Raw genomic sequence first — 19,324 nt, 5'->3', positions numbered from 1 at the left:
CAATGGGACCTTCCAGAGCAGTGAAGTGGTTGGGTGGGAGTTTGGGGAGGGGTATCATGTGATGCAGTTTTTCAACTTGTGTACTCAAGACCAATTAAATTTGAAGGTTAAAGGGGAAATTTAAGGGACAAGCTACACAAAAGGGAATAAAAGGGACAAGCTGCACAAGGTTTTCATTGTCTACTTCAGAACACTGGGCATACAGGAATCTCACATGTGGCTACCATCTCAAGGTGCCACAGTGCCTTAACAGAACAAAATCCATGACAAATCACTTACTTCTGCTCCTATTCTCTTATATTATTATAATAAAAATGCATCTCATGAGAATACATGCTCAGTATAAGACAAAGTATTCAGTATATAGTATATACACGGGTCAACTGCAGTGGGTGCACAAACACACAAAGTACACCCAGCCTCACACCCACGATTCCCAAAGGCAAAGTGTCCTCCTCCTTTCTTTGAGTTGGCAACCATGAATTTCTAACACTCCTGATGATAAGTATTCACTCCAAATTAATACATTTCCACTGAAGTAGATACACGCAATCTATATTTATTTGTGCGTTGTCAGGGAACCCTAAACATCTTTACAACCAAAATATTAGATATGACTGTCCCAAAAGTGAAACTATTTCCTCTCTATCTATCCTATTAACTCCTCGTTCACAATTAATCATCTCACTTAGATCTTTCTGAATCCTCTGCATTCAAGGACGTACAATCTGAGATACGTTGATGCTACCTGCCTTCCTAATTTACATTCCTGAAGAAAGTACTTATATTGTTCAGTGCCTTTTACTGCCTCGGGACTTCTCAGATCAATTGTCTTGTTTTCGCTCTGTGAGCAATCATTACACTTAAAAAATTGCAAGCACTCAAAAGCAACCTTCAATGATTTCTTTAAGTCTTGACAATTGCAATGGTCACTAATGGCTACAAGGATGGGTAAAAAAAAGACATTTAGCAATATTTTGAATGTAGGTAGCCATTGCTCAGCTGGATGAGGGTGTAAGCTGGTCTGAGAGAAGGCCATATGCTGAACTCCAGAGGCCCTGTACAGTTGGCCCCTGACATTTGTGAAGAAGAGGAGTTGAAGGTGTTGGAGCTGAGTTTTATGAACTTATCTGCATGTAATGCAAAGCATTTATTTTTCAAGGCTAATAGGGATCGGAAAAGAGCCAACTTGCTGTCTGTATCTTTCAGATTTTTTTTTCGGGCAGAATGACTTTGGTGGAACTTGGCAGGGGAGAAAGATTTCCTAGAATATGATTGGTCAGTAACAGAAGTTTAAAATAACTGATTAGGAGAGAGACAGAGAGAGAAAAACTACAGAAGACTAACCAGCACAAATGGAAGAAGTAGTAAATGGTAGAGCCAAAGGCCAAGATGGAGACAGAGCAGAAAACTTATTCCAGATATATATATTGAAGAAAAGTATTGTCACCAAGTTACTTAAATATACACAACGTATAAAATCATAAAACAGTACTAACTGAAGCATTAAAATATCTGCCTTGTATCGCATCATTGTTGAAAGTTAAATAGGTAGTGACTTGAACAATAGGAATACTAAAGGGAAGCAGCCTGGATGAGACAAAGGGGTTAATGTGGAGTAAAAGTTCACCATGGACTCAAAGGGCCAACTGGCCTGCCTTAATCTGGAATTAATAAGGCAGCTCCAAGTACAGTCACCTTGTGCTGAGAAGAGGCAACAGCAGGAATAAAACAATTGGCCTTCACCCGCCCAGTCTAGAGTGGGGGAAAGAACTGGTCAGAGTTCTGGCTGCCAGCTGCTGACATGTGACCCACAGTTGCAATATTGCGCACATCTGTCAGACAAAGTCAGCACTGTGGTTATCAATAATGTGCACCTCCCAGGTCAGTCAAACAGGAACTGTCACTCATTCCTCCAACCATGGTTGTCACCAATGCCTCTGGAGGGGTAACCATGAAACCACCAGAAAACACATCTGGCTCAGTAATGACCATCAGGCAAGGACATCTGCCATCCTTACCCAGGCTGGCCTAGATACAACTCCACATCCACCAGTGTAGTTGACTCTCAACTACATCCACAGACTGGGAGCAATTAGGGATGGACAATTAAAGTTGGCCTTGCCAGTAAAGTCCACACCCTGTGAACAAATCTGTGAACGGTAGCGTAGCGGTTAGCACGCTGTTATTACAGCGCCAGCGATCAGGGTTCGATTCCTATCGCTGTCTGTAAGGAGTTTGTACGTTCTCACATGTCTGCGTGGGTTTCCTCCAGGTGCTCTGGTTTCCTCCCACGTTCTAAAGACATACGGGTAGGTTAATATGAGTTTAAAGAAAAGGGCAGCGCGGACTCGTTGGGCCGAAAGGGCCTGTTACCACGCTGTAAATAAAATTTTTTTAAAAATTTTAAAAAACTGCATCAGGAGAGTGCCCTGGGTGGTGGGGAATTTAAATTCGGCAACGATGTTATTCTGCAAACCTCATCGGTGGCTCAGCCGGCAAACTTGCTCTCCTGAGTCACATGGTCTTATGTTAATATCTCACTCCAGAGATCCGAGCTGATGCTCCTGAAGGGAATGTCCACCTGTCAAAGATACATTCTTTCTGACATTTCCTACATGCTTTCAGCTGAATGGAAAAGGATCCTGGCACTGTTTTGAAGAATTGAGAGGGCCAACATTTATCCCTCAACCAACATCATTAAAATAGGTCATGTTTTTAATCACCATTTTGCTCTTTGTGAGACCTTGCTATGGCAGAATTTTCTTATACACTGGAGGTGACCATGCTCCAAAATTAATTAAAGCATTTTGGGAACACAGTGAAGGATTTTCCTGAAATGCAAATCCACCTTTTTTATTATTATAAGGGCCTGGATGACATGGCCTTTCTTTGATGGGCATGGACAGGTTAGGCTGAAAGGCATGTTTCCATGCTGTATCACTCTACGACTTTAAGGACCACAGATGGACACTTCTACGTTGTTGGATTGAAAAAAGACAAGGCGTTTTCATGCATGAGGGGATAAATGTGAGAGAAACACAAGGAAATTAAAGAATCCTCTGGAGATTTTGTAAGTAATGACCTTAGTTTTCATCTGCTTTTTAAGTGGAAAGATTGAAGGGCAGAGCAAGGGATCAGGCCATATCAGTGCTATTTATTCAATTTTAACTATTTGACTTTTTCCTGAATCCAATATACAAAAATCAACCTGACCCATCTAAACTAATGCATTTCTAGATCTTGCTTTTGAGGTTACCTAGTTTAAAAAAAACACAATTTATATTCTTAGTTATTGCACGATGTTATCATTCAGTCAGCAACTGCCAAATGACATTTTAGGAGAGGGCTTTATCTATGGAATCCATCTCTAAACAGATCAAACATTGGATGCAAGCACATCCCATTACAGCTGTGTTCCCAGACAGTGCTGACTATCTGAAGTGTTGTAACATGGTCATCAGATAGAACATAATAGTCAGTAAAGAAATATAATTCTGTTTCTATTAGTTTCCATGCCAGACGACCAATGTGAGCTTCTATCTCTCACTGCCATCCACTCTGTTCTGATCTATTTACAGTGTTCGGTTTCATTATCATATTTTACATTGCTGTTATTGAGTTCACCGGTGGCTCAGTCAGCAACATGCTCACCTCTTGAGATAGAAGGTGGCAGGTTCAAGTCCTGGCCCAGGGACTTAAGAACAAAACCTGGGTGACTCTCTGGTGCCATACTGAGGAAGTGTGCCACTATCAGAAGTGTAATTTAACCAAGGCCCATCCTCCCTCACGGACGGATGTAAAAGATCACATGCCATTATGCAAATTAGAAAAGGGAGCTTTTCCCCTGTTCTCCACCAACATCCCCAAAATAGATCATCTGATCATTAGGTGCTTGAAGGAGCTTACTGCATGGAACTTAGCTGCTGTTTTCTATAACACTGATTCCCAAAGTACATACAGAGTACTATGTTCCTAAAGTATTTCATTGACTATGAGAGTTTTGGGATAATCCAAGAATATGAAAGGTGCCTTACAAGTCTGGGAGTTCTTGTGCAACAACTACAGAAACCTTGCAGATGGAACACAGCAGCAATTCACCTGGTCGAGACCAGATGGCTCAGCCTGGTCCCAGATAGACTTTTTCTGCATGTCCAAGGCAGTCTCGGTCAGATCCACCAACATCATGTCAGTACTCTTCTCTGACTACTGCCTCTTTCAGGCTGGCTGTTACCTACAAGAAGACTCAAGGCAGGAAGGGCAACACGGAAGTTGAATGTCAAGCTGCTGACCCCAGAGAACAGAAGAAGGGAGGGATTATAGAGGTTGGACAAGTGTGAAGCCCCTCTTTGACTCCCCAGTGCTTTGGTGGGAAGCTACTGAGGAGGACATCAAATGGCTCATCATCCTCAAAGGTGTTCAGAAAGCAAGGCAAATATCAGAGGGCATTGTGTCAACTCCAGACAAACTTGCAAAATCTTCTTCTTCTGTAGTCAAATGGGATGGATGCAAGGGAGGAGCTCTGAGAGGTGAAGAGCCAGCAAGCCTCGCTCTTTTCCTTGAAATCATCCAAGATCATCTTCCAATCCAGGCTCCACTCCAAGCTGTATGAGACATGCTTGTACTTCTTCCAAAAGATTCACGGGGGAGCTCTGTGATCCACAGCCTTAAGGAAGAGGACGGTGCAGCAACATTCTCGCATATATATTGAGGATCTGCAAATCCTTCTATGCCAGTTTGTATGACAGACAGGGCACAGACAGCAGAGCCTTCTGGAACTTCCTGTCCCCTATCACAGAGCTCCTAGACAGCAGTGAGCAGTAGGGTTGTGACCAGCTACTCACCGTGGTGGAGCTGGCTTCATCCATGCCCTTGAGTCAAATAAAACTCCCAGAAGCAACGGCTTACTGGTTGAGTTGTACTTGGCTCTGTGGGACCGGATGAGCCATCTCAATGGAAAACTGAGGTACTTTCAGTGTTGTCCCAGATGCAGCCCACACTCCACTCCTCTGCCATGGCAGTCACCCAAACTACATTCAATTTCATCTGGGGATCCAAGACAGAGTGATTCTGATGGTCATGAGTATACAAAGTACACAAAACACCAAGTGCCACTTCGCGCCGAGGTTCTACCTGTCCCTTGCGTTGCAAAGGATGGGCCTAGCCTCACTGCCGCGCAATGTGCCATTCAGGTGAACTTGGCTGTACTACTTGTCCTTCATAGAAAGGTTCATTCAGAAAAACACCTTAGACCACAAGTCTATCAAAGAGCGGGCAGCACAGAATGTCCTGCAGGCTTTGCGGGAGAAGGACATGATGGATCCTGTGGGAAGGCTTCCTGAGCAGACTGTCTAAACCATTTGGCAGAATGCTTCATCACCAGAACTCGCCAACAAGCACCAAAATCTTACTTGGCTGGCAGTGAGACGGGCCATCCTATCTGGTTGGAATCTTAGTCCCAACAAACATTGCCCGCAGAACGGCTGCAATGAGTGTGAGAGAGACATCAATGCTGCTGAAAGATCATCAACTTGGTGAAAATGCACTTTGGACTGCCTGAACCTTGTTGGTCTTCCAGTACAACAAGATGTCTGTAAGTAAAGGCTGCTGTCTGGCACATTCCAAGCTGCATGTTAAGGGACGTAATGAAACTTGGTGCAGCAACACAAAGGCTACGTGGGGAAGGACTTCAACCAAAGGACTGCAATCTGAGGTCCCACTTGAAGGATGTATGAGTGGCACTAGTGCTGTGTACATACAATGTATAATTGTATGACACTATGAATGTATAGACTTGTATATGAATGTATAAAATGTATAGAGAACCAGAAGACCACATCTGGGAGTACTGTGTAGAGTATTAATCTCCTTATTTAGGAAGAGAGGTAAATATATTGGAAGCAGTTCAGAGAAGGTTTACCAGACTAACAGGTGAAATGGGTGGAGACACAAGAGACTGCTGATGCTGTAATCTGGAGCAATAAACTTCCTGCTGTAGGAACTCAGCAGACCAGGCAACATCTGTGAAGGCAAAGGAATGGTCAATGTCTTGGATCAAGACCCTGCATCAGGACAAAATGCAGGTCCCGATGCAGAGTCTTGACCCAAAATGTCGACCATCCCTCTGCCGCCACAAATGCTGTCTGACCTGCTATATTCCTCCAGTGGTTTGTTTTTTTTTTGCTGGTGAAATGGGTGGGTTGCCTTCTGAGGAAAAGTTAGGTTTGTGTCTGCCTGTAATTTAAAAGAGTGAGAGACATTAGAAGACTCGTGTTTCCATCATGATATCTTACATGCCTTGACTGAAACATGCAAAATCTTGAGGGATCTTGGCAGGATGGATGTAGAGAGGATGTTTTCTCTTGTGGGAGGACTAGGGGTCACTGTTTAACACCAAGATGTTGCCCATTTGAGACAGATGAGGTAACATTTTTCCTCCTAGAGGTTCACGAGTCTTTGGAGCTCTCTTCCTCAAAGAGCAGTGGGAAGCAGAGCCTTTGAATTTTTTTTAAGGCAGAGGTAGGTAGATTCTTGAAAAGTAAAAGGGGATGAAAGGTTACAGTGGGTAGACGAGAAAGCAGAGTTGTCGAATCATACAGCACAGAAATTGGCCATTTCGGATCACCTCGTCCATGCCTACCGTGATGTCCATCCACGCTAATCCCATTTGCCCATAATCGGGCCATATCCCTCTATGCCTTTACAATCAGATCAGCCACAATGTTTTTGAAAGGCAGAGTGGGATCAAGGGGCCAAGTGGCCTATTCTTGCTCCCAATTTGTGCAATTTTGTCTCCCTGACTAGTCCATTGATATCTTCCTGCAATCTGGAACTTTCTTCCTCACAATGCCAGTTTTGGTATCAGCAAACTTCTTACACATGACCCCAATGTTTAAGTGCAAATTATTGTTACCCGCCTCAAAAAAAGCAAGTTACATGGTGCTCAGCCCTCAGAATGTCAATTCGTACAGCCTTTGGCTCAGGAAAACACATGTTGACCCTTGCCCTTTGTGTTATGCCTGTATTAGATTCTACTGATACTTTGGCTTTTACTTCAGTTGGACTTGGTCAAACACCTTGCTATGATCTAATATAGACCACATCAAATATGCTAACCTTTTCCTCCTTTCCACAAAAGAATTCCATTGTTGGTCAGAAACAGTTTTCCCTTCACAAATTCATCCTGAGAGTCTTGTGCCTTGAATGATGCCTTACTCAGTCAACCTATGATACTCGGGGGTGGGGGGAGTGGGTTATTGAGAGAAGCAAGAATGTGGTGGGGGGTGCGGTTGTAGTCAGGGAAATGAACAAAAATGTCACACCCACAATAAGGAAGGGTACAAGAACACTCACAAATAAGGTGCTGAAACAGCAAGGGGGAGGGGAGGAGGGGAGGCGGGGAGGCGACTGTGAAATCAAGTAAATATATTGAAGAGAGCTATCTGTATGCACCAGGCAGCACCACATGGATCATGTCTGGCTGGTCCCTGTCAAGTACAACAGAGACAAATCTTTTGAAAGCCTGCTTCTGTAAGACTGGCAGCAGCATTTGTGCAAGCATGTTCAATCATGAATTGCTCGCAAGTCTAACACCGTTGCACACATCCAATAGCCTTGGTGTTAAAACATGGCAAACCCCACAACCCATGCAGTAAGCACCCAATCACATTTAGCAGTTAGGTTACAGATTAAGTTCCATCATTGAGCACATACAAACACTGTGCTTGTGAAAGTACTTCTTGGCCTATGATTCTACACATACAGATGACAGAAGGCATTTGAACTTATTCCTTGGGCAGAGACACTTGAGAAAGGGTCAGAGTATGAAGCAGCTTTCACCCAGGTTCAATTCCATTTTCAAAATTGGACAGGAGGCAGAAAAAACTGCTTTCGATAATGTGTTTATTCCTACTTTTAAAGTTAGGGATGCAATTCCAAGAAAGACCTAATGGCATCATAACCTCAGCAGTTACACACCCTGATGTACTATTACATTCGAGGACATGTTATGACAACAATACCTTTTTAATGAACATTTAAAATGAAGTGGAAAAGAAGCTGCATTGTGACCACAAGCTGTGCTCTGTGTTTGGGTGACAGGATTGATTACTGTTCTCAGAAAGGGCTGTCCAATCACCAGTTTTAGTCAAGCCCACCTGTTAACAGGAGATAGATTCTTCCAGGGAAATATGCATGCAGATCTCTGCAAACAAGAGCACTGGAAGGGAAACAGGCTGGGAGTCAGTTCACCACCGCAGCTACAAAAGCATGGAGACTGTGCAAAGGTAGTGCTCTTGCTTTACTCACTTGCAGCAGCAGTGAATACAAGGCTGCGAAGAGAGTGCCTATCCTTCCCAGTCCAATGATCAAGCAAACAAAAAAAAATTTTCTCCACGTACCTAATTTAAAGACAGCTGCCTCTGTAAAGCTGAGAAAACTAACTGCAGATACACGGCAACCGTCCAGAGATACTCTGACCAACCTAATACGTGAACGTGTGCCTGACCCAAAATCCGTGTGCCCAATGCCACCTATGCTGGACCTCTCAGTGCATGTTCTATACCTGAGAAACTAGCATGGCTTGATCCAATTCCATATCCAGGTGGTAAAAAAGGTTTCAGCAAGATACAGTGTACTTTCAGCCATCTGGTATCCAATGGGGAATGGGGGTTATTGGTTGCATGAATATACCGGTTGCATGAAAATGGCTCAAAAATCACTGCATGTCACACACTAGTATTTTATGCATGTACCTTTAAATACATTGCCAAACCATATAACATCCCCTTACCCTTTTAAATAACAATGCTTTACACTGCAATTCTATATTTTAAGGCTAACCATAATGTAAAATGCAGCAAAGATAACTCGAATGACTGTACTCACCTTCACATGAAGTGCCAAATCTTCAGAGGACATTGCTGATAATCAGCCTTCAACTGCACTGCCCTTACGTAGATAAACTAAAAAATGTCTTCTCACATTTATTTTGCACAACACATGAAATAAAATTCACTGTTTGAACTTATTTTCATAAAACCGTTCTTTTGCCAATTGCACGAGCACCAGATAAATGGGAGTTTACTGTAGCACAGACAGCATTTATAGGAAAAGATGCAAGACTGAAATGAACCCACTCCCTCCAACACATTCCTCCTGTCTTAGATTTTATACAAACACACCAGCCTAACATAAATCATCTGTATCATTTTCTATAGTATTTTATGATTTCACAAAAACATTATAATTTTTTTAAATACATGTTTTGACCTTTATTCAACGATTAGCCAAAGATGGGCCAATAAAAAAATTGGATGAAACATGTTGCTGCAAAGTACATCAAGACCAGATGTTCCTTAAAAAAGGGAGCAGTAATCTTACTGATATATAGGTTCATCAGATCCCTTATAATTTTTTTTGCTGGTTCACTGATTGCACTTAATTTTGCCAAAGGCAAAAATTAAATGCAATGTTAGTACGAAAGTAATTCCATCAACCAAAACATACACAAAAGTAAACAGTTGGCTATGACTGCAAGGTCACTCCATAGAACGGGAGAGACAGTAAGTCATCCTCAATCCTGACAGACTGCCAAAGAAGAGGAGACAATAAACTATTCAGTCAAGAGAGCATCAGTGACCATGACAGAATATCCTGAGTGGTTTATATGCCTTGTTTGCACCTTGTTTTGTCCCAAGGGTAGATTATGGTCTCCATAACTGCTACTTCTGCTGATACTAATTTTTCATTACTTAAGTGTTCATTCTTTGTTCTGGCTGTAATAGAGCACCAAGTATTATGGAAGCCTTCTGCATCAGCTTTTAAGTGTGTTGGAGTATTTAAATTGGCTGAATAAGAAAGATTTGCTTTGCAGTGATGGTGATGAAAAGGAAGAGATGACGATGAAATGGATGAGAAAGAGCCAGCAGAAGCACTTTCTGTTCCCTTTGGTGGGATTAACTGAGGTGCTGGAGATGGGGCTGACAGCTCTTTGGCAGGAGCAATAGGGTTTCCAGAGGAGGTGTTATAAACAACACATTGTGGGGTTAGAAAATAACCACATTTTTCACTGCATGCTGCACTGAAATGGTTCCAGTCTACTTTGATCCTAATTCCACCTCACCCGAAGTTAAATGACAACTGATGACATTTCAGGATCACGCACGGGCACATATTCATATACAAATTCACGTATACACAAATGCATCCATAATATACACAAACATACACACATGCATCATTGTATACACACACACACACACACACACACACACACACACACACACACGGATGCAAACACACACAAACACATATACAAACCCATATGGAGGAAAACATATTCAAATCAACACAGGCAAACACGCAAAAGCTGGCCCACATAGACGAAGGCGCCCTTCTGCACACTTCCCCCCCCCCCCCCCCCACTTAGTTCCCAAGCTGGAATTGGCTCTTGTAGATCCACACGTTACACACACTTGCTTCTTTATTTTATTGCACGTTACATTGAAATGGTTAAAAGTACACTGATCCAATTCATCTTCACTGGAAGGTAGTGTCAATTCATGAAATCTCAGGATCTCTCTCCATCTCTGTCTCTCAAACACACACACACACACAAATATAAAAACGCACTACACATATTTTGACAGAGAAACACAGGCGTACAAATAATTACATATATGGAAACATACACAAATAAACTTTTCTCAATGCTCCCTCAGGATTGAAGATGACTTGCTTTAACTCCAAAGTCAAAGTCAAGTTTATTGTCATATGCACAAGTACATGTGTGCACAGGTGCAATGAAAAACCTCCTTGCAGCAGCATCACAGGCACATAGCATCAGGTAAGCAGCAGTCACAAGAAAAGCATAAATTATACACAATGTTTACAAGAAAGAACACGATTAGTGCATTAGTGCAAAGAACACAAAAATTCCATTTTAGTGCAAAGTGATCAAAGTGGTCATAATTGTTGCTGTGATGATTTGGGTTGTGCCGGTTGGTCCAAGAGCCGAATGGTTGAAGGGAAGTAGCTGTTCTTGAACCTGGTGGTGTGGGACTCCAGGCTTTTGTACCTCCTGCCCGACAGTAGCTGAGACAAGATGACATGGCCTGGATGGTGAGGAACCCAGCTTTGTGGGTTCCGAGGTGACTGGTGAAAACAGTGTAGGAACCACAGACTCTTCCACATACGAGCCAGGAGATGTCCAACAGTGTGGGTGAGTGGGTATTTTGTTAGGTGATGCACTCTTCTGTGTGCTTGCGATGTATGGACTTAAAAATTCTTAAGACTGTCCTGAATGCTCCTTCTCCACAGCAGTAGTTATGGGTCACAGATTACTGGGAGTCTGTGGGGATGCTGCATTTCTTCAAAGGGACCTTTCAGCACATCCCTGAATCTTTCCCTCTTTGCGACAGAGTACCTGTTTTGGGAGTCTGGTGTCAGGCATGTAAGCGATGTTGCCTACCCAACAGAGCCACCTGAGTGTAATTAGGGCCTCAATGCTAGGGATATTGGCCTGGGAAAAGACACTTATCCTTCAACTGGACACTGAGGATTTTGCAGAGACAGTGTTGGTAATATCTTTTAAGTGACTCAAGTAGTCAAGGTCTCAGAAGCACGCAGGAGGGAAGGGATTACTGCTGCTTAGTAGAGTATGAGCTTTGTGCCAGGTCTGAGATCTAAATCTTCAAATACATTTTTCCTCAGTCTAAGGCTGTGCAGGCACATTGATGGTAGTGGTGAATTTTATTATTGATGACTGCCTTTGCTGAGAGATGGCTCCTAACATACAGGTAGTGGTCCACATTTTGCAAAGTCTTGCTATGAACCTTTAATGCCCAAGGGCAAGTTGGTAGAGTGCCTTTGTCTTGCGCATGTTAAGAGTAAGGCCTGTCCTCTTGTATACTTCAGTGAACAAGCCAATAATGACGGGGAGCTCAGCCTCTGAGTGCACACAAACTCAGCATCGCCTGCACACTACAGCTAAACTACAGAGGTTCGGGTGATCTTGGGTCTGTAGTATGGTTACCATAGGTCAAACAGTTTCCCATCAGTTCTGAAGATTAGCTCCAGTCCTGTGGGAAGTTTGTTGGAGTTGATATGCAGCATTGCAACAAGTGAAACTGAACAAAGTTTTGGTGTTGCTTGGCACTGGTTTTCACTGGTAGGAGGTGGTTGAGGAGGACTCTAGCAACAACTTTCCCTGTGGCAGACAGCAGGGAGACTCTTCTGAGTGTGACCACTGTCAGACTTGTTTCTTTTCTTGAAGATGGTCACAATTACGACATCTCTAAGTTCCCTTTGTGTGAGCGTGCACACACACACACACACACACACAACACACACACACACACACACATACACACATATACATTAACATACACATGGATAGACACACATACGTACATGTGCACTGGCAAATAGTATAATTGACTGATGTATCAGTCCATTTAGCATCAACAACATTAGCGAGTCTAGAGTCACATACAAGCCAGACTGTGCGAGAACAACAGATTTCCTGCCTGAAGGGTAATGGAGATGCCTTCTTCATCTTGTGCTGAACAAGGCAATACTAGATGAGGAAGGTATCTGCAACTTCCCTGATCTACATGCCTTATTTTCAAAACATTTTGCATCTAATGAATCATAGGAGTGCTGAAATAGAGCAGCCTCTCTTTGATTTGGAAATAAAAGATTATAGAATAAGAAAGAAAGGTATGGTCATAAAAGTGCCTTCCTCATCTCAAACTCCATGCCAGAATCTGAAGCACATACAATATGTCAGGGTAATGTGTCAGTACATCAAGAGCAGGAGGACGTGCCAACTGTAGGTCAAGTATTAAACTGATGCCTGGATGTCTTGCTCCAATGTGAGGAATTGTGCCATGTTAAGATAGGCAGTGATTTCTCTTGATCAATATTTCTCCCTCAACTACCAACATCCCCCAACCTCATCCCATAGATTTTTAAAAAAATTTTATTTACAGCGTGGTAACAGGCCCTTCTGGCCCAACGAGTCCGCACCGCCCATTTTAAACCCACATTAACCTACCCGTACATCTTTGGAATGTGGGAGGAAACCGGAGCACCCGGAGGAAATCCATGCAGACACAGGAGAACGTACAAACTCCTTACAGACAGTGACGGGAATCAAACCCCGATCGCTGGCGCTGTTATAGCGTCGCACTAACCGCTACGCTACCGTGCCGCCCATTCATTCTTCCCATTTGGCCAGTCTCACTAAACACAATTAGCTGGCATGTTTGGCTGTACAAGAAGAGCGATTATGTTTCAAATGTACTTCATTGGATTTGAAGTACTTTGAGATATGATGAGAATGTGGTACGATAATCTGTTGCAAAAATGAAACCACCTTCTTCAAATACCTCTTGGCAGGAGCATTAGAGGAACAATCACTGACAAAAGAAGAAAAAAATCAGGATAAGTACTGAACTCTCATTGATAACAAATAAAGACTGATGATACAACTGAATATATAAAATAATTTTTGATTTTTCACTCTAACTTAAAAAAAATAAAACGACAGCGTAAGGTCGTATGCTAGTCAGATGCCGCCTTACAACTGGCTATGACCTTGGACCAATTGCAACATAGTTTGTTCGGAATGCAGAGAATCCCAAAAGGGAGAGCCCATAACTTGGGTTCAATGATGCAGAGAATCCAGACTCTAATCAGAACCCAAGGATTTTTTTTTCGTAAAGTAGCTAAAATAAGAGCAGGATTATTTATCAGCCACTGTCAACTTTTCCTAAAGCAGCTGGTGTTAATGTCTGATCACAAGCCAATGTTTAAAAGTTGTTTTCAAGACTCCAACATACATCAAAAGGAAAATAAAACAAATTATTTGAACAATTTCCTCTGCTTGCCTGGATGATTTGAGTTGTGTAGGAGTTTCATCATGGAAGATTGTTTGGAAGCCCTTCTCAAGATTCTGTGTTATACATCAAAAGGCAATGAAAAGAATAAACAATTTCCTTTGCTTGCCAAATTGATTTGAGTTGATTGGCTATTGTAAGGGTGTATCAGTGTGTAGAAAGGAGGCATGAGTGGACAGGAACAAGTATTATCAGCATAAAGAATGGGAATAGAGTTTATCAGTTAAAAATGACACTTCTAATGTTGCAGAAAGTTAGGCATTCAGCAGGATGAAGCAAATTGTCTAACAGTGCATTGGCAAAACTTCTATAGTGTTGGATATCAGACTGTTTTACACTGTGCCTAGGGCATAGGAACTTAAGAAATAAAAATGGGAGTAGGTCTCAGGGCCTCTCAAGCCTGCTCCATCATTTGAAAATTTATGGCTGTTCCCTTATTCCAAAACTGTGCCCCTGTTGCAGACTCCACAGTTGGCAGAAGTAGCTTGGTGAACCAGTTTAATGGGATCCTTCTTGGGAAATCAGTTAAGATATACTGCATAGAACTGTTCCTCTGCCTGAGATCCTTCCTGCATTAGGGCATCAGTTAAGTCTATTTTGTATAACACTGCGCCTGAGATCATTCCTGCAGCAAGTAGATAGTCAGAGACCCTTCCCGAGGGTCGAAATGTCAAATACTAGAGGGCAGAGCTTTAAGGCAAGAGAGGGAAAGTTTAAAGGAGATATATGAGGCAAGCAAGTTTTTTTTCAAAACAGAGTGTAAAAGAGTGTAGGAGCCACAAACACACTGCCAGGAGAGGCAGTGGAAGCAGATACAATAGCAATGTTTAGACAAGCACACAAACAGGCAGGGAATGAAGGGATTTAGATTATGTGCAAACAGATGGGATTAGATTAAATTGGCACAGGCATCATGGGCCCAAGAGTTGTACTGTACTGCTCCATGTTCTATGTTCTGTGGAGATCTTCCCTGCACTGAAATATCAATTAGGGATATATTATATAACAGAAAAGGTCCAAAGTTCTTCCTGCATTGGGGTATCAGTTAGCAGTATGCAATCTAAAACTGTGTCCTGCACTCTTCTCGTAATGGGATACCAGTAATGATTAAACTGTAGAACAATGTATCTGGGATATGCCCTGCATTGTATATCACCTTGTCTAGGATATAGGAATTTAGGAAATAAAAGCAGGAGTACATCTGAGGGCCTCTCAAGCCTGCTCCATCATTCAATAAACTTATGGCTGATGCCTTTTTCAAAAACCGTGCCCCTGTTCCAGATTGCGTGTAATAGTGTCCACACAGTGCTTCAAGCAGTCCAGGTTGATGTACACACTCCACCAATATCTGCCCTCTTCAACCACCCTCAATTCCTATTAATATCAATTTTATTGGGGGTCCTTGTTGTGCACAAATCTGGTTGATATGTTTTCAATATTACAACAGGAATTACATTTCAAAAGTGCTTAATTGCTGTAAGTGGCTTTAAGACATCCAGTGGTAGCAAAGGATGCTTCTCAGTTAATTAAACTGATATGTTGCCAGCGAATGGCTTTGGTGAATGTAATATTAGAGCCTTACAAATGATGGTGGTTGCAGTGTCAGTAACCAACGGTGGGGGTGGGGGGGGGGGCGGTGGGAAGCAGCCTGAAGAAGCAAATAAAGATTGAATGTTGATTAAAAATGTTATAATGGCAGAGAGCCAGTGGCATTACAGATGTCTCTGCATCATGTAAATGTTGTGTTGCACGTCATAAATTTCCACAGTTATTGACAACACAGATCAACTGAGCATGGGACGACTACAGCAAACTGCTGGATGACATCAAAGCATTTGCCAAGAATTAGATCACTTCCAGTTGCAATCTCAATTCGCAATGGAGCCAACTGCCAATGTTAGAGAGCAGTGATCCAACAGAACTGAAGGTGCCTCAGCTCTTCAGGCCGAGGGCCAAAATAACGAAATGTAGAAGGGTCTGGCTAAACCAGAAATTCAACAAGTCTCAAGTAAAACTTGGTTTAGTCACTGGAGTGAATGTAATGACTAGTTAAATATAAATTTCATTGTATTTGTTGGAACCAAACCAATTTCAGCTATTGGTAAGACCTTCCAGGCCAAAACACCAACTATATTTAGTTAGCCACCTGGAGTGACAGGAAATGAGGAAAGTCCCAGGTCATGTACAGTGTTGTCAAGAAGGAGTGAATACCTTTTTGCAGTCTCTCTCTCTCTAGCCTCACAGGAGAAGCCACTCTTTCACCACTATTACCACCAACCTTACAGCAACGTTCTAACATACCCAATCTTGCCTGGATGTAAAATTCTACTTACCAACTTACAATTTGAAAATAAGAATATAAATGGTGGAGAGAAGCAAAAAGGAACTGGAGGGTCCAAGAACACTAATTGCTTATAATGGCAATCTAGGTTAATAATGGGTCATAACAAGAAAAAGACAAATAAAGGTCTTAGGCTTATCTCTAAAAGGTCAGAGTTGCAAAATAGAACAATCACGTGTGGCTGAGCCAGATACAGAGTCCTACGTAGAGTTGTGGTCACCATATTACATTGTAAGAGGTACCAGCAAGGGTGCAGAAAAGAATCATATGGATGATACAAGGAAAACAAGGTTATACCTACCAGTAAAGGTGAGCAGGTTGACTCACTTTTCTTTTGAAAAGAGAGGCCTTAGGTATGACTTATTAGAGTGTTCAAAATTATGGGAGTTTTATCTAAAAGGTGTGTTAAAGTGGTATAGCACAACATAGGGGAGAATATATGTTTCATAGTAGGGGGTTGACAGTTGGTACTCCTGCCTCACAGCTCCAGGGATCTGGGTTCAATCCTGATCTCTGGCAGATTGGGGAGAGAACATCATAAACACTGCTGACATTGGAAATCTGAAATAAAAGCAGAAAATGCTGTAAACGTTTAGCAGGTCAGGCAGCATTTTTGGAGATGTGAAGGGAATAGTCCATTTGGAATGGGGAAGGTGACTGGTGTTGTTAGAGCTGGCTGAAGTTGTGAAGGCTGACCCACTGAAAGCAGAGGTGAAAGGTGTGGACCAGTGGAATTCTATCCTTGCTCTGGCCAGGAGAGGGAGTGAAAGCAGAGGTGAAGGAAATAGATGAACTATAGTCAAGGGCTAAGTCGATTACAATGGATGGGAAGGCATGGTTCAGGAAGAAGGAAGGCATCTCAGAGGTACCTGTGTGGGAAGTCTCATCAATGGAGATAAAGGAACTGGGAAGAATGAGTGGAATCCTTGCAGGAGACAGGGCAATAGCGAGTACAGTCAAGGTAGCTGTGAGAGTCTGTGAACTTTCAATGGATTTAGGTTGCTCGCTTGCCCCCTAAGATTGGACAGAGATCCAGATGGACAAGGGAAGCAGCAGAGAGGTACAGTGTAAAAATAAGAACAGGGGTGAAAAGTGGCAGCAAAAATACTGACATTTTCGAGTTCTATACGAGCACAGTCATTGATGTATCCAAAAAAGGGTTGAAGGAGGCAGCTTGAGCAGGACAGAGAAGAGGACTGTTCCATGTATCCCACATGGAACAGGCAGGCCTAGCTTAGGCTCACGCAAGTTCACATACCTACACCTTTGATATGGAGGAAATATGTGCAACTGAAGGAGTTGTTGTTCAATATGAGAAGAAATTCAAACAGGCTCATATGAAGGGGAATTGGTTGGACCATCCTTGGTCCTCAGACCATCCTTGTGTGAGATACAGAACTGAGCCAGGATTTTGGGGACAGAACATAGGACAGAAGAGAGACACAAAACAGCTCAGAACAGCACAGGATTGGGCCCTTTGGTCCAAGATGTCTGTCTTGACTACGGTGCCAATCTAAACTAATCCCATCTGCCTGCAAATGGTCTATATCCCTCCATTCCCTGCCTGTTCACGTGTCTGTCTAAATGCTTCTTTCCGCAGGCACAGATCACAGGGATGTAATGAAACAAGCAGAGGGGAGGGGATCAAATTTCAGGGGGTAAATGAGTCAGGGAAGGCGAGGGGCTGGGGCTGGGGTGAAAAAGTGAGATCAGATGAGGATCGGGGAGAAATAGTTAAGACCATTGGGCTGAAATCAGAGGAAAATGATGTCAGTCTGGTGGGAGAGGATTGGAACAGGGATCAGTGGGAGAATCAGTCACAGAGAGGACCAAGCATGTGGTGTGATAGGTGGCAGGGGAGTGGATGCTGATGGACAGGCAGAAAAGGGGACACTATCTGAAAGTATACATATATTTCAAATTTGAACTTCCCCATAATGGACCAGGTAAGGTCTGGCTCCCTCTAATTGACACAGAAGCAGCCCTCACATGTCCCATTAGGGCCTGCTCCAGTGTGCATGCCTCATGTGAACAGAATAATATGGTGACAAAATGTGTGGTGTGCCAGCTTGATGCGACTGCAAGAGCCTGGTGATGTCCGTGCACATCTGTGCACTTATGGAGAATCTGAATCAGGTTTTGATCGAGAGTAGAAAGTTGTGTCACACTATAATATTTCCATAACAGAGTGTTTTTACTTGCAAAGAGAAAATCAAGAGGTAGTGAAAGTAAGCTGGTCACTCAGCAATCTGACAGAAAATTCAGCAAAAAGTGTTTTTACCCGAAGTATGGCGAACCTGTGGAACTCACTGTCATGGTGATTGGTCAAGGTGAGGAGTACAGACATCGAGAAAGGGTGGCTGCATAAGAAAGTGAAGGAGTGGGGAATAGAGGTGAGATGAAAGAGGAAGGTTGCAGTACTGAACCAGGCGTAGATTAGTTAAGCTGTATGGCCTGTTCTTGAGCTGTAAATTCCACAAAATCCTCTGTAATTGGAATTGAAACACACATGTTCATTTTGCACCCTGTTGTGCAATAGGTAAAGAAAATGACTTGGGACACCTCAAGACTTCATGCCTGAAATGTTCTGAATTGTATTCACTCATGTCTCCAAATCAATGGTATGGGCTACTGGGTGCTGCTGTCTAGTAACATAACCACTATTCCAATAGTCAAAATATAAAACTTGATTTTTTTTTAAAAACTGCTTGCAATCATTTAGAAATTCTAATACAAAAATGACAGAAGTAACTGCACAACCAAGAGTTCAGAACACAGAGGACCACTGTTTTGTTGCTGTAAGTGCTCGACAAAGATTCATATACATAAGTGGTGGAAATGTGGCCATGGATTCAAAGCAACGCAGGGAGAAGGGGGATGGTCACCAAAAACACACACACACATAGCCACACACAGACACAGTGGTGAACCCACCTCAGTGAACATTCCACCACATAAACAGGAGACTCAGGCCATGCAGTCTATGCAGACACATGTTTGCACAGAATCCATCCCATCTAATCCCTCTCCCTGTTTTAATTCTTCGAAATAATTTATGAACTTAATTGGAGCAAAACATTGT

The 19,324-nt window shown here is 42.6% G+C and overlaps 1 protein-coding gene across 4 annotated transcripts in view; it reads right to left on the bottom strand.

Annotated features, from left to right (window-relative positions):
- The window catches only part of esr1 (estrogen receptor 1), a 130,593-nt gene that overhangs the window by 31,776 nt on the left and 79,493 nt on the right, over nt 1–19,324 (bottom strand). The gene's annotated exons all lie outside the window — the stretch shown is intronic.

The sequence above is a fragment of the Pristis pectinata genome, chromosome 3 (genome assembly GCF_009764475.1).
Source record: "Pristis pectinata isolate sPriPec2 chromosome 3, sPriPec2.1.pri, whole genome shotgun sequence".
NCBI classification, from domain to species: domain Eukaryota; kingdom Metazoa; phylum Chordata; class Chondrichthyes; order Rhinopristiformes; family Pristidae; genus Pristis; species Pristis pectinata.
This window is presented reverse-complemented; position numbering and strand designations above follow the sequence as displayed.